The sequence below is a fragment of the Anomaloglossus baeobatrachus genome, chromosome 6 (genome assembly GCF_048569485.1).
Source record: "Anomaloglossus baeobatrachus isolate aAnoBae1 chromosome 6, aAnoBae1.hap1, whole genome shotgun sequence".
NCBI lineage: Eukaryota > Metazoa > Chordata > Amphibia > Anura > Aromobatidae > Anomaloglossus > Anomaloglossus baeobatrachus.
This window is the reverse complement of record NC_134358.1, coordinates 254,657,326-254,682,413: the sequence shown is the minus strand read 5'-3', so window position 1 is coordinate 254,682,413 and position 25,088 is coordinate 254,657,326.

Here is a 25,088-nt window from a genome sequence, read left to right as displayed (position 1 = left end):
AGCCTACCACCTATGTGAGCCTCCTGCCTCCCACTGCTGTGTGCGTCCCTAGTACTGTGTGCCACGAACCCAGTGCTGTGTGCCACCCATGGTAATGTCTGTGCTCCCTCAGTCCTGTCCATGTGTCCCTCTAGTGCTGTCCTTGTTCGGCAGTACGGTCCGTGCCCCAGTCCCTCCTGTGATGTGTGTGTGCTCTAAAAAATAAAAGGAACACTTAAACAGCAAAGTGGTATTTTAGTGTTCCCTTTATTTTTTTAAACTGTATATGTCCCCTGCCCCTCCTGTGATGTGTATGTGTCCCCAACCCCTCCTGTGATGTGTATATGTCCCCAGCCCCTCCTGTGATGTATGTATGTCCCCAGCCCTCCTGTGATTCCTGTGATGTGTATATGTCCCCAGCCCCTCCTGTGATGTATGTATGTCCCCAGCCCCTCCTGTGATGTATGTATGTCCCCAGCCCCTCCTGTGATGTATGAATTTTTTGCGGCCCCTGAAGGTTGGTAGAAATTTTCAAATGAACCCCAACAGAAAAAAGGTTCACCACCCCTGGGATAGGGCAATAGGGGACAAGATGGGGCAATGGGGACAAAATGGAGCAATTGGGAAGGAGATTGTGAAAGGTGGCATAGTATAATTAGTATAATGAGGAGCGGGGGGGTACTTATGCAGAGACGTAGTATGGGGGAGATATTATAGAAAAAGCAAGTTTTAGGGGGACATTATGGAAAGGGGCAATTTGTGGGGCTATTTTGGAGGGTGGATATTTTGTGCAGGAAGTGTAGCGCCCCACAGGGCCTTAGGGTACTCGCCACCGGGCCAGTGGTCTCTTGGAATTGCTGTGACTGGCCTGACCCGGCTCCGTGGCTCCGTCGGCTACATGAAAAAAAAGACAAACAAACAGGTGTCCAGTGTAAATGGGGATGGAAGGAGGGTGACGGGTCCCTGGGAAGCATGTCGCCGGTTGCAATGGCAACTGGGTCTCGGCCTCCTCCACCGCAGACCCTTCCTGTGACTTTTCCTCTCCCAGGAGCAGTGTTGGATGGGAATAGGGGATGCTTCGCAGCGCCACTCATGATGTGCAGCCAGGAATTAGCCGCTGCTGCAGAGTCTCTCTCTGGGGCAGGTGTTGGGTGCAGCCAGAATGGATTCGCTCCCCACCCATCCCCGGGAGGTTGGTGAGAACGAGGCGGCAGTCCATGGGAGCGCCGGAGTACAGGGTGGCGGCATTTACTCACAGAGTCACCGGATGCGGGTTCCAGATGCTTTTGTTCTCTAATTAAGATGGTATCACGCCCCAGGTGCTGGTTCTCGCCGTCAGAGACTCTGGGCAGGTCAGAGATCTGGTTCGGTCTGGCAATCAGTGGGCTTTCACCTCTGTGCACAACTCTGTACTTGGTGGGTCCCCGTGGCCTGAAGCGTCTTGGGATCCCCTCCTGTTCTCTCTCTCACTCTCTGTCTTGGCCCATATGGCACGCAGCTTGAACCTCTCTATGGGCTGGACCTCTGTCCCCATTCCCGGGTTTCCATGTTTGCTGCTGTATCCAAGACACTAACGTCGGTGAGGTCCTTGATGGTCCCCTCACCGGGTAGATTTTTATCAGGTGAGCTTGAAGTGTCCTCCTGAACTAGGACTCTGTACCCCGTTTGTGCTCAGTCCCATGAGTACTTCACCGTACTCTCCCTGATGACAGTACTCCTTTAGGCCAATGATTACTGGTACTGGGTCCCGTCCCTCCAGGGGTTACTTGCCCTGGTCTGGCTGGCTCCCCTCTGCAGGAGACTCTTGCAGAGGTTGGTGCGATGTTACATCCCAGATGGTTCTGTTCTGCCTCCCTGAGGGGTACCTGGCAGCAACCCCTCAGGGAGCTGCTCCACAGCATGTCTGCTCTGTCTCTGTCTGACTGGAACTGACTTGACTTCTTCCTGTCTGCTTTGCAACTTACACCTACTCCTGCCCCCCACCTTTGCAAGGATCCAGATCATTGTTATGGTGACCTGGAGTTCACTTCCTGACTGTGTTTAGATGAGCTATGTGAGGTGTGTGTAAACTTACCGGGTTAATCTCTTCCTGCCCGGGAAGGACATAATGATATACCCTGTAGCGACCAGTCTCAGGGGCACTACAGAAGCAGTTAACAACCCTTCTGATTCCCCTTGTTTCCCCCAGATAAAATAAAAGACCCTGTATTCACCTCTGGTGCTGGCTCCGTTTGAGTGCTGTCAGTAATCACGATTCATGGCTCACATTAAATTGTGACATCACGGGAGCCCCACGTCCAATCACTACCAGCTTCTGTCTCCCCACCTTTGGAATGGAGAAATATACTGGTGGATAGAAAAGTTGGGTTCAACGCTGCGCTAAAAACCACGAAGCCAAAGGATGTGATGGATTCTTTTCTTTATTTAGGACAGGTCAATGCGTTTCAAAGGCATGTCTGCCTTCTTCATCAGGACAAGGAAAAGAACAGCAAATTACCTTTTTTCCTTGTCCTGATGAAGAAGGCGGACATGCCTTTGAAACGCGTTGACCTGTCCTAAATAAAGAAAAGAATCCATCACATCCTTTGGCTTCATGGTTTTTAGCGCAGCGTTGAACCCGACTTTTCTATCCACCAGGAAATTTCTCCATTGTATCATCGGGGCTGCTGCTTGACCAATCTCTACATTCATTTTTATGCCTTCATAGGAGTTGTGCCTGTCACAACTTCCACAGGTGAGCACCTGTCCTATCCTCTACACCTGCATTGTTTATCAGATAAGACCCTATGTGCGCTTTCTCTCCACAGCCTTTCTGACACCTTTGGAATGAACATTCATTTGAGGGAACATAGGGGCCCAGAATGGGAGACATTATCAAATAAAGGCGGCCAGCATGGGAACATTATTAAATAAAGGGGGCCAGGATGGGAGATATTATTACTATATGGGGCCAGGATGAGGAACATACATTATTGGGTTATGGTGGCAAATAGTGGAGATAATTACGGTAGGGGAAACTTAGGGGACATTATTGCTGCTGTAATATAATTTAATTTTGAGGATACTGTCTTCCATGGAGGAAGAAAAATTTGACGTGGTAGAGAAATTGGGGGAAAAATGTGGAATGTGCCCTAGGAGTGATCAGCTATAGTTGACTGTGTGTTATTTTCTGCAGAGTCATGTCATGGCAGGAAGAAATTATGACGGTCAGTGCCAGATGAAGAGAAGAAGCAAAGATGAATAGCTTCAGCTCGAGATGTCACTGGTAAGTAAGTGTATTACACGTACACACATACTATACACTATATACAGAGTATAATGTCACTGGTGATCACTGTATTACATGTACACTGACACTATATACAGAGTTCCTGTGTATAATGGTACTGATGGTAATATTAGTGTTATTAGTATTATGGTTTTTATTCATGATCATTATTATAGTATTATTCGGGCACTGTGCGGTGGTAATATGTGGTCTGGTCACAGTGTGGCGGTATTTCTCTGTTGTATGTGGTATTATTTAGTCATTTATGTGGTCTGGTCATAGTGTTGAGATATTTCTCCCTTGTATGTGATAATATTCAGTTATTATGTCCTCTGATTATGTTGTGGTGGTATTTCTCTCTTGTAACTGGCTGTATTCAGTTACTATGTGGTGGTAATATGTTATTGGTCATGGTCTGGCAGTATTTCTCCCTTGTATTTGGTATTGTTACGAACCGGCGCCGCCATAGCCGCAAGCAGCCTGCTGCGGTCCCTGTTGCGCCCAGGCGCCGGCTGCCGTTCTTGGCCGTGCCTCGGGTCGTCCAGTTGGCTGTTCCTTCCACCACGTCTAAGTGTGGAGAGGCGGCTAGTGCGCATGCGTGCGCCGATTTACCCCAGCCAGAGTCTAAGCCCGGTGTTTTGACTAGTGAGCATGCTCAGCCTGTTTGTGTTATGTCTGAGACTAAGTCCTCAGTTCAGGCTACTTAGCATGCTCCCACAATTAACCCTAACAGCCTCTTTGCACAGGTACTTGGACTTCATGCTGTGTCTAAGTTCTGGGATGTGCCTACTGAGCATGCTCAAACTGATAGTCTGCTTTCTAAGCCTGTGGCTCAGGCTACTGAGCATGCTCAGGCACTTAGTGCATCAGAGGCTAGGTCCGGTAAGGACCTCACTGAGCATGTCCGTGAGGTGGCAGGCCCTGATAGGGCAGAGGGTGTCAGGTGTCCTGATGACGTGGCAACTCCGGACTGGCTCGCAGAGGCCCGCCCCTATGATCTGGCACCTCAGTATTGGTCGTCAGACGATAACTGGTGAAGTGTTTGGGGCGTGGCTGCCATGAGGTCATCAATGACGTGGCGGTTCCGGATAGGTCGCATGTGACGTCACTGATGACATGGTACTCTGCTATTGGACCTTGGTGGTTCCACCCTGGGTTTGGGGCGGACCCAGGTTATAAAAGGGGCTGGAGACAACATGGAGGTGCGCAGTCTTCACTTTTGCTCAGTCAGAGCACACCTCCATGTTAGAGCCTCATTGCGGCATAAGCCTATGTTGGGAAGCGGTAGGTAGGGTTAGGCGAACGGTGCCTGTCACGCCAAGATTCGTGGCTCGGCATATCAGGGTCAGGCGCCTTGCTTCCCTCCTGCCGTTCCAGTCTTGCTATAGCAGCCCAGTGGCGTTAACTGGGCTGCGGTTGCTGTGCTTCCTGTCCGATTGTGCTCCCTACGCACACGGACAACGCACCTGCTGCGCCACCTGTCCGATTGTGCCCCCTACGCACACGGACAACGCACCTGCTGCGCCACCTGTCCGATTGTGCCCCCTACGCACACGGACAATGCACCTGCTGTGCCACCTGTCCGGTTGTGCCCCCTACGCGCACGGACAGCGTACCCCAGGACCCCTGTGGAGTTAACAGGGTGTTCCTTATCCTCCTCGGCTTCCCGGTCAACGCTACTGGTGTACCCATCTGGCCTGACGTGTCCTACACACACGTGGCCAGTCGAGAGGTGGCCAGAAACGCTAATCGGAGGACCGCTCGGCCTGACGTGTCCTACACACGTGGCCGACAGGGCGCTTTCGGGGCGGTCTTCCGGTCAACGCTACCTGGTTACCACCCGGCCTGACGTGTTTCCTGCACACGTGGTTGGTGTAGCGCTAGGTGCACCAAAACGCTAATCGGGTTGTCGTCCGGTCTGACGTGTCCCAACACACGTGACCGGTTCCCAGAGTTCCTGGGTTATCTCAGAGCCATCCAGCTCTATAGTCTCCGCCTAACCCTCAGGTGCCAGCAGCTCCATTGTCATCTGGAGCACGGTGGGCCCCGACTGGCGATTAGGATATATACCCCCTGGTCCTAATCTGCCGGTCCCCCCGTAACAGGTATGATTGGTCTTGGTAGAGTCTGCCGAGCCATCCTCCCATCCCCTGCTGACGGAGACCACCGTCTGCCACCTAGCCAAGGTACCAGGGCTCCGACACTGGCACCGTTCAACTTGAACTTCTCCTCTGCTGGAGCTACACCTAGGTCCAGCCCACACTCCTCTTAACTTGAACTACAGACTAGACTGGACTGTTTGTTTTCCCACCCCGGGTTGTTTAGACCCCTAGGTGGGCGTTCCCTAACCGCCTGGTCCCGCCCACTGGTGTGCCTGTCTTGCCCTGAGGGGGGTGACTAGGGTTTCAGGTCGGCTGTATGTGACCTAGGTGAGGGATGGTGTTATGCGGGGGGCTAATGTGTGACTACCTGGTTTTGCCAGGGCGTCACATTCCCCCTTGGTTTAATACAGACCGTCCGACCACCAACATTTATTTAACAGGAACTGAAAAGAGAAAAAGAACATTTACAAGTATAATAACAGTGGTATATTTTGACATCTCCGAGGTCGCCTCCACCTCACGGGCCCAAACAGCTGCAGCCAGCTCCGCCATCTCGGCCGTCCATCTCTTCAGCAAGATGGACGGCCGGTAGATCCGAGGAGGACCGGAGCAGGGTTGGAGCTTGCCGGTACCAACACCGGAGACCCAACCGGAAACCGTGCACAGAGGGGGTACTGGGACCCTGAAGCCAGGACCGGAACCAACGGCCTAGCTAATCAACCAATTGAGGGCAGGATTACAGATCCTGTCCCAACCAAAGTCGCAAAAGCAGACAACCACCCACAGATAGGGATAGGGCAACCGTCAGGGCCCATAGATCCCACGGGTCAGCGTCAGCGGGCACGGCTCCTCAGGTACACAGCAAGCCGGGAGCGGACTCCCGTGTTCCATACTGGGAAGTCCAAACAAACAACCAGTGCAGAGGAAGAGACGGCGACCACCAGCCCGGGTGGGGGACCAGAGTACAACCGGCCGTGGCGGCCGGCCACCAGCACCTTGGTTTACCAAAAGACTCGTGTGATTCATTTACTTGTGAGTAACCAAACATCCCCTGCTATGTCCGGCGGCGTGCAAGCCCCTGCCACCGCCATACCCTGCACAGAGACACTGGCCCCCGGGGCAACCATCTCTACCCACGGAGGGGTTAATATCCGGCTGCCATTACATCTCCCCCGGGTATCCCATAACAGCAGCGGTGGTGTCCCACGTCACAACACACCGTGGGTGGCGTCATGAACCGAATACGGTCAAGGCCGTACAACTACGTCCCCCTTTTCATCAAGCTTGTCGAGGATCCCTCGAGCCACGCAGCAGGTCCGGATCCGAGCAGCCCCGGCTGCTGGCACGAGGGTGGCACATAATTATACATCAGTTTTTGTGTGTGCACAGGAGATGTGTAGGAACCGGCTGTGCTTCACAGTCAATGATCCACTATAACGGGGATAATGGCTAACGGGTATTTGCATATCGCTGTAGGGTGGGCCCCTGAAGTAAATTCCTCTGGGAGTCCCAGACACCCCAGTCTGACGCTGCTTACAATATATGTAGATAACTGTATAAAACATGGAAACAGGCTCAATTTATGCCAACACCTACAATGATGAATTTTCCCTGTGCATTATTTTAATTTTATTTAATATGCACCACTTTTCTTTACTTTGGTATGACCCCCTGGCTTACCACAACCTGTATTTCATTTTTTTTTTTTTTTAAAGAAAGTTTCCTATAAAAAAGAAAAACTGACTTCCTTTTTTACTTAACAACTGCAGTTATTGCCAAAGCTTTACTCATACCTACCATAATATTAGTTTTCTAAGAACCATAAATGAGTCAGTGTTTCCTTTCATACTTCATAAGGCTTTGGTTGTTCATTACTTCAATACAGACCTGTTTTTCTCGCAAAGTTGTTCAGCCATGGTTGCACAAGAAGTTTTTTGAAAAAATTGAAGACAGCTTTTTACTGGAACAACCTATTGCTAACAGTACTGTATATGGTGGTGGAAGAACGAATGATATTTTGGGGCTCTGCTGTGTCATAGACTGTATCATAGTTTGGACAGGTCACCATCATAGAATCCACATTGATTTCCCTCAGGTTTCAAACAGTCAAACAGATGGCCTGAAGGCCACATGCTGTTTGTCAGTGAATTTATTGCTGGCCACAGTTAGCAGCTGTTCAGTGCCGCTGGATCATCCATAGCTTGGCCAAATCATGACAACACACTATCCGCGGCATCATGACATCATGTAGTAGGATCTCCAAGCAATGAGAGAACATAAGATGCTCTGTGACTGCCTATGGGGTAAACATTATATATCGATACACTGTGGGGTCATGATATTGTTAAAATGTAAGAGCCCCATAGCTCCTTTATTGTGTATGTAGGAACTGTGGTGCCATCCCATTGTATATTGTGGATCTGTGGGATCATCATATTGTATAAAGAGGAGTTGTGAGGAGCTGTGGGACATCCTATTGTATATACAGGAGACCTGGGGTCATCATATTGTATATAGAGGAGCTGTAATGTCATCGTATTGTATATACAGAAACTGAGGGGCCATCCTATTATATATAGAGGAGCTGTGAAGCTATCCTATTGTATATACAGGAGCTCTGGGGTCATCATATTGTATATAGGGGAGCTGTGAGGCCATCCTATTGTACATAGAGAAGCTGTGAGGCCATCCTATTGTATATATAGCATCTGGGGATGGCCTATGGTATATACTGGAGTTATGGGACCATCCGATTGTGTATAGAGGAGCTGTGGGGCCATTAAATGGTGTGAGGAGCTGTGAGGCTATCCTAATGTATATAGAGAAGCTGTGGGGTTATAATAAGATGTATAGAGAAGCTGTGAGACCATCCCATTGTATATAGAGTAGATGTAAGGCCATCTTATTGTATATAGAGCAGCCATGGGACCATCCTACTGTATACAAAGGAGCTGTGAGGCCTCCCTATTGTATGTAGAGTAGATGTGAAACCATCCTTTTATATATATATATATATATATATATATATATATATATACAGTATATATATGTGTGTGTGAAGCCCCTCACCTGCAGGTCGCCTCGGGGTCTTCACATGCTGGGAATCTTCCGGCAACAGGTATGTCAGATTAACTTCAATAGGAATCGTGATGCCACTCTCGGTTTCGCGGTCAGGGGGTGACCGCCACTGCAGTTTAGCGAGCGTCTGGAGCTGATGGTGTTTGCAGTCTGGTATTATGGCCTCCCGAGAGTGAGGCTGGCCCCAGGGACTCGGGTGTAGGTGCGTGTAGAACCACAGGTTGCAGAAGAACTCACACACAGTCCAGAAATGTCTTTCAGGGTTTTTACTCACTTTTGCTGGTAGAGTGAGGCTATATCAGGCTGATATAGGGGTGACTGCTGACTCGCCTTCCTAGCACTTCTTGTTTCGGAAAACCCCTAACTTGAAGTATTGCAGGATTCACACAGGGCAGTCGCGACTGCCTTTCTCCCCTTTCTGACACATTTGCTGACAGCGTGGACCAAGGATAAGATGGCTCCAGGCTCGATCCTCCTTATGGGCCCCCTCATTGCTGTTGATGCTGCGGGTTCTGTGATGTTTGGTGTGGGACTTGTTCCCCCACCGGCAGGTTTAGTAGGTAGTTAAACTTGAGCCTACTTCGGGAACCTGTTTCTCCTACTTGCCTAGTCCTCCAGAAGTCTCTGTACATGACCAGCTGGTTCCCTCAGTGTCCTCCAGACTAGCTGATTTCCCGAGCGTCTTTCCGTCCAACTTGTAGTGACTGAACTCCCCCGCCAGCAGCCACTACAGGTGCAGGGTCTGACTAGTGTCCTGCTCTTCAGCTCTACACTTCAGACACGGCTGCTCCACTCCTTCTCCTCTGACTGCCACTGCACACTCCTGTCTCCAGTCCCACTACCCACCACTAGCTGGGATGCGAGGGCTACGTCCCCTTCCTGGGTCTGCCCAGGGGTCCCCTCTAAGCTGTGTGTGTGTCCTGGGTACTTCGTGTCTGTGCTTACACACCCGTCTCTGCCTTTGGGATTACCTCTTTGTACTGACCAAGCATGGGTGCAGTACTCAGTGGTGCCTGACCAGGTCAGGGGTGCCACATTCTCCCTTAGTTATCAACAGCACGTCCTCGGGCTGTAAAGACAAGAACATTTTAAAGTGCAAACTTTTCACATAAAAACATTATAAAACATTATAAAACATTCAAAACATTATACCAGGTACCATTTTTCACCACCCACCAACCACAAGTCCATTACCCACCCAAAACCCTCTCATGTTCTTCTTCTTGGGATGGTGGTAAAAAGGTAGGCCCATTAAACAGGCGTACCCACTTACGCGTGGTGGAGAGCCAGGCCCCATAAACAGGCGTGCTCCCTTGTCGTAGGTGAGCCAGGCCCATAAACAGGCATGCTCTTGGCTTTTGGACAGCAAGCGCCATCACAGGTGTGCTTCCTGGAGGTGCAGAGCCAGACCCCATAAACAGGCATGCTCTGGTGTTGGTACCGCTGGGGTAAAACTTCATACACTGCGAGAGTTTGTGGCTATAGCCAGTTCATAGCCTTATGGTCCATAGTTTAAAGTGCACAACAAAACCAGGTGCTTAAAAGAATTTTTCAAAGGTGCTCAAACAGTTTTTGTGGGCACATCTTCTTAGAATGTTGAACGTTGAACGTTGCTTAACTGGTAACACTGTAACTTTTCTTTACTTTTCTTTTACTCTGACTCCTCAGCTACATGGACCTCTTTTTCTGGTGCATCTGGATCCAATTCTGCATCCGATGTGGTATCTTCTTTGTCTTGTAGGTCTTTAACTTGTGCTTCTTTAGCTTGAACTTTTTTAGCTTGTACTTCTTTTGCTTGCACTTCTTTTGCTTGTACTTCTTTTGGTTGTGATGTCTTTAGGGACCTGGTAACAGCAGTAGGGGTGAAGCTTGGTCTTGCCCCGTCATTTTTTGGGCACTGTGTTACATTCAATTCATACCAGCCTCTCTAAACCTGGTGCCAAGTGTATTCCACGAGGTCTCCCATAAACAGATTGCGGCCAGAGTGTCCTCTCAGCAGGTGGGCCTGGACATCTCTTCTGGACACGAAAATGCCCTCTTTGACCCCAGGCTCCACTATAAAGCCGTAGCCGGTTCGCAGGTTGAACTCTTCAACCACTCTGCAGTGGAGAGGACCTCTGACCTGGTGCTTGGCTCGACGAAGAGACTGCTTCTCCTCTAGATCTCGGGCCGTCACCAGCTCCGTCTCTGGGGGGGTTTGTACCGGAGGTTGCCTTGCCCTTACGCGGCGCTGTCCTCTGCTGGCTGGCCTCCGCATCACCATCACTTCACTATCTGCGGGCTCCCAGGTCACACTCATGCTGGGCATGAAGATGGTCAGCTCTTCATCCTCATCCAGGGTTGCTCTGGGCTCCTCTGGCTGCTCGTACAGCGACTCTTGGGAGGAGCTGTCGTTAGCTGGCCAAGGGTGGTGGTGATCGGGCTGGCTGTCTGTAGCTTCTGCTCTTGGCAAGTAGCTCAGCCCATGGCAAAGGTGTCAGCTCCTCTTTCTGCTGCTGCTATACAGGGTCTGCTTCTGGCTGGAGCACGGGACCTGGTTCCTCAGTCAGCGACTGGGGCGCTGTGACCGCTTCTGGTCTGGGGGTGAAAGTAGAAGGCGTTGCGGCCTTGTCTGGTCTGTCCGGATGGGACGTTGCTGCGGCCTGGTCTGGTCTTGCCGGACGGACGTTGCTGCGGCCTGGTCTGGTCGGACGGAGGGGGCGTTGTTGCGGCCTGGTCTGGTCTGGCCGAACGCGGCGTGGCTGTGACCTGGGATGTCACCGCAGGGGTTGCCTTTGGGATCGCAGCGGGGATCGCCTTCAGTATCAGCGCCGGCAGGGTCAACACACCCGAGCAGGCAGGGGCAGCGTGGGACTCACCCAAAGGCATCAGCAAGGGGGTCTGAGGGGTCACTTCACAGCACGGCACTTGTCACGTGGTCCACCTCTCATAGGCCTGAACCGCCACAGCCGTCTCCCGTAGCTCCGTGCGCCACTCCATCACTTGCTACATGATCCGAGCTTGTGTGATGCCCTGGCCTAGCCAGGTGGTCACAGACACAACATCATACAGCCCCCCCTCCCTGGACAGGTCACACCATTCACACATTAAATCCTTGTTGCCACCCTCCAGGGTTGATGTCCACAGAAGGTGGGGAGGAGCCAGGTGGTTGACCCCGCCCACCGAGGAGTTCACAGGCCTGAAGGTGGGAAAACACAGTAGTGAGTCCAGTTGTGGATGGCAAGGAGAGGAGAGAGTGGAGAGTCCAGTCGTGGGCAGTAGAGTGTGAGGAGTGAAACTGTTGGTGTCTGGGTTGGAGCCCAGGCACTTCCAGCAAGGTAGGCAGATGGTGGTGGCCGTCTGCAGGAGTTGGTGAAGGTCAGCGGAACCGTAGGACCGGGTTCGGGCGGTGGCCCGCTGGTACCGAACAGGAGAACTGATTGGAGCCAAGCACCCTGACTAGGCTTGAAGCCAACCTTTAGTCAAATTTACTGATTGCGGTCTGGACCTCAGGGGTACATTCCCACCCAAGTCCCGATTGAAAGCAACAGCCCAACCGTTCCGGATAAGCACCACCGCCAAGGGCCAGAGATCCACAGGGCCAGCGTCTGCGGGCCAACGGGCTCCTCCGGCACGTATACGCCGGGGAGCCGACTACCGGTGCCCAGGCATTGGAGTCAAGATACAAAACACAGGTGCAGGGAAACGACAGCCACCATCAACCCGTCCAGGGAGAACACTGCAGCCGGCTGCGGGCCCCATCCATCCAGCTGTTTGGTTTACCAGAGACTCTGCCCATCTGTGTCTGAGTGAGTACACCTGTGCCATCCGGCACCGGGCTGCGCTGCACCGCAACCCTGCACCATGCCAAAACCCATCCTAAGGAACCCTCCCTCCTACCGGGCCCCGGGACCAACAGCCCCTACCCACGGAGGGGTCAACACCTAGCTGCTCCCCTCCATCGGTCCCGGGAACCCCGTCACCAGCAGCGGTGGTGCCCACCATGACCATGACCCGTGGGTGGCGTCACGAACAATCTCCATAGCTGCCCCGGCCGTGCACCCACCCGATCACCAACCCAATCCCCTTTTCACTCGTGGGCGAGGAGCACTGCTCGAGCCCCGGATCCGGCCCACTCGAGCCACCGAGAAGAAGGCACCAGATCCGAGCGCGATCTTCCCTGAGCAGCCCCCGCGACGGGGAAGCTGGCCCCCGCCCCCGACACTTGCACCCGGTCACAGAACTTGGCGAGCTCCCAGTCCCACCAGGCGGCAGTGCCTGGTTCTGGCTCACTGCATGCAGACGCCATCCTCACTCCTTCGCTGCTCACCAGGTTCTGGTCACGCTTCAGCCTAAGTTTCGTTTTCTGCACTTGACTAGAACATTCTCGGCGTTCAGGGTCAGATCCGCCCCCATCTTCTCTGTGCACTCCGCCTGAGCGCTTCAGGAGTTCTTTCTTGATAGCCACCCCTCTTCGCGGGCGGTTACTTCTTTTTGCGCAAGCTGCTGTTGTTTCTTGGCGCGCTTTCTGAGGTGGCAATATGGTGGCATTTCAAATTTTTCAAGCGGATCGCCAAGGCGTACGGTCACCTGTCTTAATAGGTCTAGTCCTTTTCCTGTTCGTGACGCCAGATTTGACGCCCCTCACCTGCAGGTCGCCTCAGGGTCTTCACGTGCTGGGAATCTTCCGGCAACAGGTACATTATGTCAGGTTAACTTCAATAGGAATCGTGATGCCACTCTCGGTTTTGCGGTCAGGGGGTGACCGCCACTGCAGTTTAGCGAGCTTCTGGGGCTGATTGTGTTTGCAGTCTGGTATTATGGCCTCCCGAGAGTAAGGCTGGCCTCAGGGACTCAGGTGTAGGTGCGTGTAGAACCACAGGTCGCAGAAGAACTCACATACAGTCCAGAAATGTCTTTCAGGGTTTTTACTCACTTTTGCTGGTAGAGTGAGACAACCTGGGCAATGCTATGATGAACCAGGTGGAACCGGGTATCCCTCAGGCTGATATAGGGGTGACTGCTGACTCGCCTTCCTAGCACTTCTTGTTTTGGAAAACCCCTAACTTGAAGTATCGCGGGATTCACCCAGGGAAGTCGCGAGTCGCGACTGCCTTTCTCACCTTTCTGACACATTTGCTGACAGCGTGGACCAAGGATAAGATGGCTCCAGGCTCGATCCTCCTTATGGGCCCCCTCGTTGCTGTTAATGCTGCGAGTTCTGTGATGGTTGGTGTGGGACTTATTGTCCACCCCACAGGCAGGTTTAGTAGGTAGTTTAACTTGAGCCTACTTCAGGAACCTGTTTCCCCTACGTGCCTAGTCCTCCAGAAGTCTCCGTATATGACCAGCTGGTTCCCTCAGTGTCCTCCAGACTAGCTTATTTCCCCAGCGTCTTTCCGTCCAACTTGTAGTGACTGAACTCCCCCGCCAGCAGCCACTACAGGTGCAGGATCTGACTAGTGTCCTGCTCTTCAGCTCTACACTTCAGACATGGCTGCTCTACTCCTTCTCCTCTGACTGCCACTGCACACTCCTGTCTCCAGTCCCACTACCCACCATTAGCTGGGATGCGAGGGATACGCTCCCTTCCTGGGTCTGCCCAGGGGTCCCCTCTACGCTGTGTGTGTGTGTCCTGGGTACTTCGTGTCTGTGCGTACACACCCTACTCAGCCTTTGGGATTACCTCTTTGTACTGACCCAGCATGGGTGCAATACTCAGTGGTGCCTGACCAGGGCAGGGGCGCCACATATACACTAGATGTGGGACCATCCTATTGTATGTAGAACAGCTGTGAGACCTTCCTATTGTTTATAGAGTAGGAGGCCACCCTATTGAGTGGCGCCCCTGAGGCTTTCGTCGCCACAGACGTACCGCACCTCATCCAGAGGTGTTGTATCCCATCCTGAGTAAGAAGGGGGTCATCTACTGGTTCACAGACAAAACCTGCATGCACCAATTGTTAGGCCACACACTGGGTCAGGGTTTAAGGCAAGTACCCCATTAATGCTGAGGAGCAGCAACCAGTATACCTGGTTATGGGGCCTTAAGTCCTAGTCACTGTCCTGGAGGGGTGGAGCCTGGCAGGGGGGAGTGTAGGAGGAGTCAGTGGGGTAATTAGGAAAACCGGTTAGTTCAAGTTTGAACCAGGCAGTCTGTCAGAGCAGTGACAGTTGACAGGAGACTGTGAGAGGATCTATGACAGGAAGTCTGCGAGACAGGAGTGAAGAGACTTTGGTTTTGTGGTGAAGTGAAGACCCTGGGGCCCTGCTTGGTCCAGGTGACACCAAGGAAAAGGGTTCCAGAGTGCCACAGATGTGCGGGAGGCCTCCGTGGACTTGTTCCACCAAGAACACCGGGGTGGAGGAATCTGGTCGCAATAACGGGGACGGTCCACAGGCTAAAGAAAGAAAGACATTTCCTTTAGCAATCCGATGGCCCGGGTGATTGCTGTAGGTACTCGAGGCCACAACCTGCCACCCATCCAATGCAAGGGGGGGCAATAAAAGGACCGAGGTCAGCCACCTTTTGGACAGGGCTCGGTGGCGGAGACACAGGACAGTCTAGTGAAGGTCAGCGCTAGTGAGACGGCCAGGGAAGGCACATTGAGGGGTGCACCGGTACTGACCTTTGACCTGCTCGGCATCGGCAGAGGCCCGGAACAGTGAATCCCGGCATACCACGGGTAACCGGTCAGCGCAACTGTGAGACTAACAGTGAGTAAAACATCTTGACTGCAAGACCTGTGTAGTCTGCTTTGTCCTGCACCCCATCAACATCCACCATAGACTTTACAAAAGGTTGCCCTGGGGTACCCGCTCCACCTGTGGGGAGCAAGAAACACCTCAGCTGCCACAACACCAGCCCCGGAGGTCCTGTCCAGCAGCCGCGGCTCCAAAACCGTCATCCACAGGTGGCGTCACAAATCTTATACAAACTTTATTACCATCTTCCCCAATACCGCCACATGAATTGACTCCGCCAGGGTCACGGAGTCGGGCCCGACACCGAGTCACCTAAGGCCCTGGGGCGGGCGAGTCAATTGTATATAGAGTTGATATGCTGTCATTCTATTGTATAAAAAGCAGAGGTGGAACCATCCTAGCCTAATATATATAGAGGAGCTGTGATGCCATCTTCTATATAAAATAGATGAGAAGTCAATCTATTGTATATAGAGGAGACGTGGAGCCATCCTAATATATATAGAGAGGCTATGGGACCATTCTGTTGTATATAGAGAAACTGTGGGGTCATAATATGATGTATAAAAGAGCTGTGAGGTTACACTATTGTATATAGAGTAGATGTGGTGCCATCCTATTGTATACAGAGCAGCTGTGGGGTCTTAATATGGTGTATAGAGGAGCTGTGAGGCTACACTATTGTATATAGAGAAGATGTTGGGCCATCCTATTATATATAGAGCAGTTGTGGAACTATCTTATTGTATATAGATGAGCTATTTGGCCATCAGACTGTATATAGTGTAAATGTTGGGCCATCATATTGTGTATAGATGAGCTGTGGAACCATTCCTTTGTATATAGAGAAGCTGTCTGGTGATAATACAGTGTATAGAGGAGCTGTGGGACATCTTATTTTTAAAAATGAGCTGCGATACCATCTTATTCTATACAGAGGAGCTTTGGGGTCACCATATTGTATACAGTGTTTCCACCCATATCCTGTCCATCGCCATTTGAGAATGGCGGCAGCTATAGGCATAGAAGTGGGGTCTAGGTATAGTAAAGTAGCCATGCGCTATGCAATGAAACCACCTATTGCGCCACCTGGTGGAAAACAACAGAGTTAGCATTTTTATCTTGAAAACGGAACGAGATAGAGAAAAAAAGTGAATTAAAAAATTGTAGGGCATCATCAATTCATCATCAATTCAATTCGACACCTTGCATACAGAAATGCTATGTTATGAAACCCATGACCCCCCAAAAACATTGAATGCTGGTCACGCATATGGCGCTCATTTAACTTTGATGCTCAAAGTGGCCACCGTCAGCTGCAATGCACATCTGGACTCTGGACAGCATACTGTATCTTGCTGCACGTTGTGCAATATGGTAGGTGACACGTTTGCACAAGCATCTGTGATACGTCGTCGTAGGTCCTGCAATGTTGGTGGAGGAGTCGCATACACCTGCTATTTAATGTGACCTCACAGAAAGAAGTCCAATGGGGTCAGGTCAGGTGAGCGTGGAGGCCACTGCACGCAGCCACCATACCCAATGACTTGTAGGAAGGTCTCCATGAAGTATCGCTTTACGTCTGCAGCCTTGTGAGTTTTACACGTTCTAATCATAGCATTTCTGTATGCAAGGTGTCGATTCGTATTGAATTGATGATACCCTACTACTTTGTATTCACTTTTTTTCTCTATCTCGTTCAGTTTTTGAGATAAAAATGCTAACTCCGTTGGTTTCCACCAGGTGGCGCTCTAGTGGTGGTTTAATTGTGTAGCGCATGGCTACTTTCCTATACCTAGACACCACTTCTATGCCTATAGCTGTCACCATTATCAAGTTAATGGCGGTGGACAAGATATGGTTGGACACACTGTATAGAAGAGCTGTGGGGCTATCCTGTTCTATATAGTAGAGCAGCTGTGGGGTTATCCTTTTGTATATAAAGCAGCTGCGAGGCCATCATATTGTATATAGAACAGCTGTGAGGCCATTCTGTTATATGTAGAGAAGCTGTGGGCTATAATATGGTATATAGAGGAACTGTGTGGCGATCCTGTTGTTAGTAGAATAGATGTGGGACCATCATATTGTATATACAGAAGCTGTGGGACTTTTTTTTTTTTTTAAATACAAGTACATCTCATTAAATTAGAATATCATCAAAAAGTTAATTTATTTCAGTATCTCAATACAAAAAATAAAACGCATATATTATATAGAGCCATTACACAAAGAGTGATCTATTTCAAATGTTTATTTCTGTTAATGTTAATGATTATGGCTTAGGGGTACTTTGCACACTACGACATCGCAAGCCGATGCTGCGATGTCGAGCGCGATAGTCCCCGCCCCCGTCGCAGCAGCGATATCTTGTGATTGCTGGCGTAGCGAACATTATCGCTATGCCAGCTTCACATGCACTCGCCTGTCCTGCGACGTCGCTCTGTCCGGCGATCCGCCTCCTTCCTAAGAGGGCGGGTCATGCGGCATCACAGCGACGTCACACGGCAGGCGGCCAATAGCAGCGGAGGGGTGGAGATGAGCAAGATGTAAACATCCCACCCACCTTCTTCCTTCGCATTGCAGCCGGGACGCAGATAGGAGATGTTCCTCGCTCCTGCGGCTTCACACACAGAGATGTGTGCTACCGCAGGAACGAGGAACTACATCGTACCTTTCGCTGCACCGGCATTATGGAAATGTCGGACCCTACACCGATGATACGATAACGACGCTTTTGCGCTCGTTAATTGTATCAAAAAGGATTTGCACACTACGATATCGACTGCGACGCCGGATGTGCGTCACTTTCGATTTGACCCCACCGACATCGCACCTGCGATGTCGTAGTGTGCAAAGCCCGCCTTACAGCCAATGAAAACCCAAAAGTCATTATCTCAGAAAATTAGAATATTATATAAGACCAACTGAAAAAATTATCTAAATTCAGAAATGTTGGCGCCTACTGAAAAGTCTGTACAGTAAATGCACTCAATACTTGGTTGGGGCTCCTTTTACATGAATTACTGCATCAATGTGGTGTGGCATGGAGGCGATCAGCCTGTGGCACTGCAGAGGTGTTATAGAAGCTCAGGTTGCTTTGATAGCAGCATTCAGCACCTCTGCATTGTTGGGTCTGGTGTCTCTCATCTTCCTCTTGACAATACCCTATAGATTCTCTATGGGGTTTAGGTTAGGCGAGATTGCTGGCCAATCAAGCACAGTGATACTGCGGTTATTAAACCAGATATTGGTACTTTTGACAGGTGTAAACAGGTGCCAAGTCCTGCTGGAAAATACAATTTCCAGCTCCAAAAAGCTTGTCAGCAGAGGGACGCATGAAGTGGTCTAAAATTTCCTGTTTGACGGCTGTGCTAACATTAGTCTTGATAAAACACAGTGGACCTACACCAGCAGATGACATGGCTCCCCAAATCATCACTGATTGTGGAAACGTCACACTAGACCTCAAGCAGCTTGGATTGTGGCCTCTCCACTCTTCCTTCAGACTCTGGGACCTCGATTTCCAAATGAAATTTACTTTCTTCTGAAAACAACACCTTGGACCACTGAGCAACAGTCCAGTTCTTTTTCTTGGGAACAAAACTAAAAGTACTGTGTTTATTTTATTTTTCAGTGTATACAGAGAAGCTGTGGGGCGATCTTATTGTATGTAGAGGAGCTGCAGGATCATACTGCTGTATACATAGTAGCTGTTGAGCCATTATACTGTCACATAACTGGTATGTTTAAAAAAGCATCTGCAAGTGGCTTCAGACCCTATTTTAGTTTTAGGCATCTGTACTTGAGGCTGCTTAAGAGAACCAGCCAGCAGGATTTTCATGTCTAAATTAAGCCAGTGCTATACTGGCACTAGGATGCTGAATCCAGTCATACCTTCAGTTCTGAGATTGGATATTTTATCAAAGTAATATTTGCAAGTAAAGCTACAGAAATGCACTGTTATTTGATTGACAGGTGCAACAGGGGTGGGAATATGTGAATCGGGTCTTGCTATCTATTCCCACCCCTGTCTGCTTGCCTGGCCTTCCTCTCCCTGCTCCCGTCATACTCCATACTCCACAAGTACTACACAAATCCGGCCTTTATGGAAGAGTGTCATGAAGAAAGCCATGTTTTAAGGCAAACCCTAAGAAGTCCCATTTGCAGTTTGCAAAAATCCAAGTAGTGGACACAGCTAACATGTAGAAGAAGATCCTCCAGTCAGATGAGACCAAAGTAGAGTTTTTTGGGCTTGTTGCAGAACACTTTGTGTCACAGAAAACTATCATGATACATCACCCTGAAAACACCATTCTCACTGTCAAACATGGTAGTAGCAGCATCATACTGTGAAGATGCTTTTCTTCACCACGGACAAGAATGCTGGTCTGCGTTGGTGAAAAGATTTAAATACAGGGCAATCCGGAAGGAAAACCTGTTAGAGGATGCTAAAGATTTGACTGCGGTGTAGGTTCACCTTTAAGCAGAACAATGACTCTACACATACTGTCAGGGCTACCATGGAATGGTTTAGATCAAAGCATATTCATGTGTGTGAATGGCTCGGTCCAAATCCAGACCTAAATCCCATTGAGAATTTATGGCACATCTTGAAAATTGCTGTTCACAGAAGCTTTCCATCCAATCTCACTGAGCTACAGCTATTTTACAAAGAGCAATGAGCAACAATTTCAGCCTCTAGATGTGCAAAGAAAAAATACATTGGATAAACTAGACATGAATAACTTAGTCCATAATCGAAGACTAATAAAATCATTTTATTTAACAAAATTGTCTAAAAAACATCCCCACACAGAAAATGGCTGAGATACATTTAAAAATACCCCCACACCCATAAAAGCAAGGCAGTGTGACTGCAACAGCAATAGAGTTGAGCGCGGTTCGCGGTTCGAGGTTCTCCAGTTCGCGGCTCGAGTGATTTTGGGGGCTGTTCTAGATCGAACTAGAACTCGAGCTTTTTGCTAAAGCTCGATAGTTCTAGATACGTTCGAGAACGGTTCTAGCAGCAAAAAGACCAGCTAATTACTAGCTGGCTTTCCGCTGTAATAGTGTAAGTCACTCTGTGACTCACACTATTATGAAATTTCAGTGTATAGTGTGCGGGAACAGCGCATGCAGATCACTGCTGTATGGATAATGGCAATCGCCATTTTTTTTTTTCCTTGTCTTCCTTCCCTAAGCGCGCGCGTGTAGTGGGGCGGGCCAGCATGTCAGCCAATTCCAGACACACACACAGCTAAGTGGACTTTTAGCCAGAGAAGCAACGGCATGTGTGATAGGATGTCCATGTCACATGTCCATGCATTATAAAAAACGGACATTTTCCTCCAGCACACCATTATCTGCCTTCTGCGTCTTGGTGTCAGTCACCGCTGGCGTAGCTCCTGTCTCCGATACTGCTGTGTACGCTCTATACACAGCGCTATACAGAATAGGGATAGAAGTTTCTATTAGTCCTTTTAAGGGCTAATACCGGCAGGGTCAGAGCCATAGGTGACAGTCAGGTCCGTGAAAACAGATTTTAACAGCTACACAAGATGACAGCGTCTGTGTAGCTAAGGTCAGGGATTTCCTCGCTGCATTTCCCCATTAGGAGGGAATAGAAAGGCAGGCTTCCTTTCCTCTACCCAGACCCACAACCCTGCCACTGTACCCTACTGCCCTTTGCACACTCAAGCTCATTGTTACTAAGCCATTATACTAGCAAACACTGAGTAAACTTAGTAGCATCCTAAAAGTGGCTGTTGGACTTCCATTAGTGTCCCACTGGTGCAAATCTATGTGCAGCACCTCTGCATTGCACACTCAAACTCATTGTTACTAAGCCATTATACTAGCAAACACTGAGTAAACTTAGTGGCATCCTAAAAGTGGCTGTTTGACTTCCATTAGTGTCCCACTGGTGCAAATCTATGTGCAGCACCTCTGCATTGCACACTCAAACTCATTGTTACTAAGCCATTATACTAGCAAACACTGAGTAAACTTAGTGGCATCCTAAAAGTGGCTGTTGGACTTCCATTAGTGTCCCACTGGTGAAAATCTATGTGCAGCACCTCTTCATTGCACACTCAAACTCATTGTTACTAAGCCATTATACTAGCAAACACTGAGTAAACTTAGTGGCATCCTAAAAGTGGCTGTTGGACTTCCATTAGTGTCCCACTGGTGCAAATCTATGTGCAGCACCTCTTCATTGCACACTCAAACTCATTGTTACTAAGCAATTATACTAGCAAACACTGAGTAAACTTAGTGGCATCCTAAAAGTGGCTGTTGGACTTCCATTAGTGTCCCACTGGTGCAAATCTATGTGCAGCACCTCTGCATTGCACACTCAAACTTATTGTTACTAAGCCATTATACTAGCAAACTATCCTGCCAGTTTAAGGGCCGTAGTTGCATTGTCAGGGATAGTTATTGTTGTTTATTCTGCTGTTAATAAAGATAGACCACCGCTGCAATCTTACACCACCTCTCAATTTTTACTACCACATTTTAAGTGCACAATCTTGTCGCAATCAAAATGAGTGGAAAAATGACAGATGCTGGTGGAAAGGGGAAGAGGCGTGTTGGAAAAGGAAAAAAAGGGTTTGTCCGTGGGGAAGGTGGCAAAGCTCCATTAACATCTGCTGAAGATAGACCATTTTCCAGCAAAAGTAAGATGTCTACTACTTACCGTGGACAATCCGATGTGCTCCTTTTTTTACGGACACGAACAACTGGAACAAAGGTAGATGATGGCCAAAAAAGGAAAATGCTTGAATGGATCTCAAGTGGTCCAACAAGTGCCCTTTCCGCCACCTCAACTACCACATCCAAAAAACACCAGTCCTCTGAGTTGTCATCCCAATCAAACTTGCTTTGTCCCAGCTCTGAAGTCTCCATCCGCCCTGCACAGTATGGTGGAACTGAGATGGCTGAGTCTGCAGAGCTGTTCAGTCACACTATAGCCTGGGAATCAGAGGTCTGCTCCCAAGCTACAGTGAGTACAGACCAGGAAATGGTCTGCAGTGATGCCCAGAACCTTTGTGACTCTGATTCAGACCGTGAGGACCAAGTTTCTGAGCATAATGTTGACCCTTTTTCACAAACTGTAACACCTGTTGTTATAGACAATGAGGAACATACTGATGACGATGAGACGCAGATACCAGATTGGGATGACAACTTAAATATTCGGTCAGGGCAAGAAGAGGCTCGGTCTGAGGGTGAGGGGAGTGCAAACACAACAATTGATGAGGAAGTTCTAGATCCCACCTACTGTCAACCCCCAGTCAGGCCCTCGAGGAGGTCAACAGAGACGGTGGAGGAGGATGCAACTGACGACGAAGTTACCTTGCGCCTTCCTGGACAGAGTCGGAGTACTGGTAGCACGTCTACAACTGCATCCTCAGCCACCACTCTGCCTCTGAGCACTAGTCGGGGGGGCTCAGCAGGTCGCATGCCCTCTAAGCCTTGCCTAGCCTGGTCCTTTTTTGACATAGCAAAAGATCGCCCAAATTATGTGATCTGTAAAATTTGTCGTGATTCTGTTAGTAGAGGGCAAAACCTCAGCAGTTTGACAACTTCTTCCATGAATCGTCACATGAATAAATATCATATGTCCCAGTGGGAAGCTCACTGCGCTGCAATGCGGCCTAGCGGAGCGAACCATCCACCTCCTGCCCCTTCCAGTGCATCCGCGCGCTCTTCATCTTCTAGGACTGTGGGGACAGCTGTCACACCTGGTTTTCCACGCACAACTTCCACCACTGTAACCATAACAGGCAGTTTGCTTGGTAGGTCGTCAGTTGGTTTGGAAGGGGAAACAAGTGAGTGCGTACAGCTCTCTCAGACATCGATAGCACCAACGTTGGATGAAGGCAACATCATGTCTCCACCTGCACTTTCCTCACAAAGCTGCATTTTTCCAGGGACACCCTACTCAACACCGTCTACACACAGCAGCCAGATCTCTGTCCCTCAGATGTGGACAAATAAAAGGCCATTTCCTGCAACCCATGACAAAGCTAAGAGGTTGACTTTATCCCTCTGTAAGCTCTTGGCTACCGAAATGCTGCCTTTCCGCCTGGTGGACACACAGGATTTTAGAGACCTTATGTCTGTCGCTGTGCCCCAGTACCAGATGCCCAGTTGCCACTACTTCTCTAAGAAAGGTGTGCCCGTGCTACACCAGCATGTCGCACACAACATCACCACTTCTTTGAGAAACTCTGTGTGTGAACGGGTGCATTTCACCACCGATACTTGGACCAGTAAGCATGGACAGGGACGTTACATGTCGCTGACTGGGCACTGGGTAACTATGGTGATAGATGGTGAAGGGTCTGCTGCACAAGTCTTGCCGTCCCCACGACTTGTGTGTCAATCCTCTGTCTGTCCAAATTCCGCCACTGCTTCTGCCTCCTCCACCTCATCTGGGTCCTCCACCTCCGCCCAAGCCTGCCTGGTCAGGCCACCAGCGTTCTCACTGCGCAGAAGGAATCACGCACCCCTCATTACTATGCTGGCAGCAGAGCACAACGGCATCAGGCGATCTTTAGCTTGACATGTCTTGGAAATAGGAGTCACACAGCGACTGAGTTGTGGACAGCTCTAGAGACTGAGTTTGGTAAATGGTTGTCTCCACTCAACCTGCAGCCTGGTAAGGCCGTGTGCGACAATGCTGCAAACCTGGGTGCGGCCCTTCGCCTGGGCAAGGTGACACACGTGCCTTGTATGGCTCACGTGTTGAACCTTGTTGTCCAGCAATTTTTAACACACTATCCTGGCCTAGATGGCCTTCTGACCAGGGCACGAAAACTGTCTGCTCACTTCCGCCGTTCAACCGCCGCAGCTGAGCGACTTGCATCGCTCCAGAAGTCTTTCGGCCTGCCGATTCATTGCCTGAAATGCGATGTGGCGACACACTGGAATTCGACTCTCCACATGTTACAGCGACTGTGGCAGCACCGCCGAGCCCTGATGCAATACGTTATGACGTATAGCCTGGGCCAACGAGATGCAGAGGTGGAGCAGATCACCCTGATGGAGTGGTCTCAGATCAAGGACCTATGCACCCTTCTGCACAGTTTCGACATGGCGACGAATATGTTTAGCGCTGACAATGCCATTATCAGCATGACAATTCCAGTCATTTACATGCTGGAGCACACGCTAAACACTATTCGGAGTCAGGGGGTGGGACAACAGGAAGGGGAGGAACTACAGGAGGATTCATATGCGCAAGACACAACAACATCACCAAGGTCCAGACATTCATCATCACCAACGCGGCAGGCATGGGACCATGGGGGACAGGGATCAACAAGGGCGCATGGTAGCAGGCGAAATGTTGAGGAACGTGCAGGAGAACATGAAGAAATGGAGGACGAACTGTCCATGGACATGGAAGACTCAGCGGATGAAGGAGACCTTGGTCAAATTTCAGTTGAAAGAGGTTGGGGGGAGATGTCAGAGGAAGAAAGAACGGTTAGCACCTCTATGCCACAAACACAGCGTGGACTTGGTCCGCATGGCTGCGCAAGACACATGAGCGCCTTCTTGCATGAACATGACCCTCGTATTGTCAAAATTAGAAGTGATGATGACTACTGGCTTGCTACACTATTAGATCCCCGGTACAAGTCCAAATTTTGTGACATAGTTCCAGCCATAGAAAGGGACGCACGTATGCAGGAGTATCAGCAGAAGCTGTTACTCGATCTTAGTTCGGCTTTTCCACCAAACAACCGTGCAGGTGCAGGGAGTGAATCTCCCAGTTGTAACTTGACAAACATGGGATGGTCTCGTCATCTCCAACAGTCTACCCGTACCAGTAGCATCGTATCTGGTGCTGGTAACAGCAATTTTATTGAATCTTTTCATAATTTTTTTAGACCGTCCTTTGCAAGGCCACCAGAGACAACAAGTCTGACACATAGTCAACGGCTGGAGAGGATGATACAGGA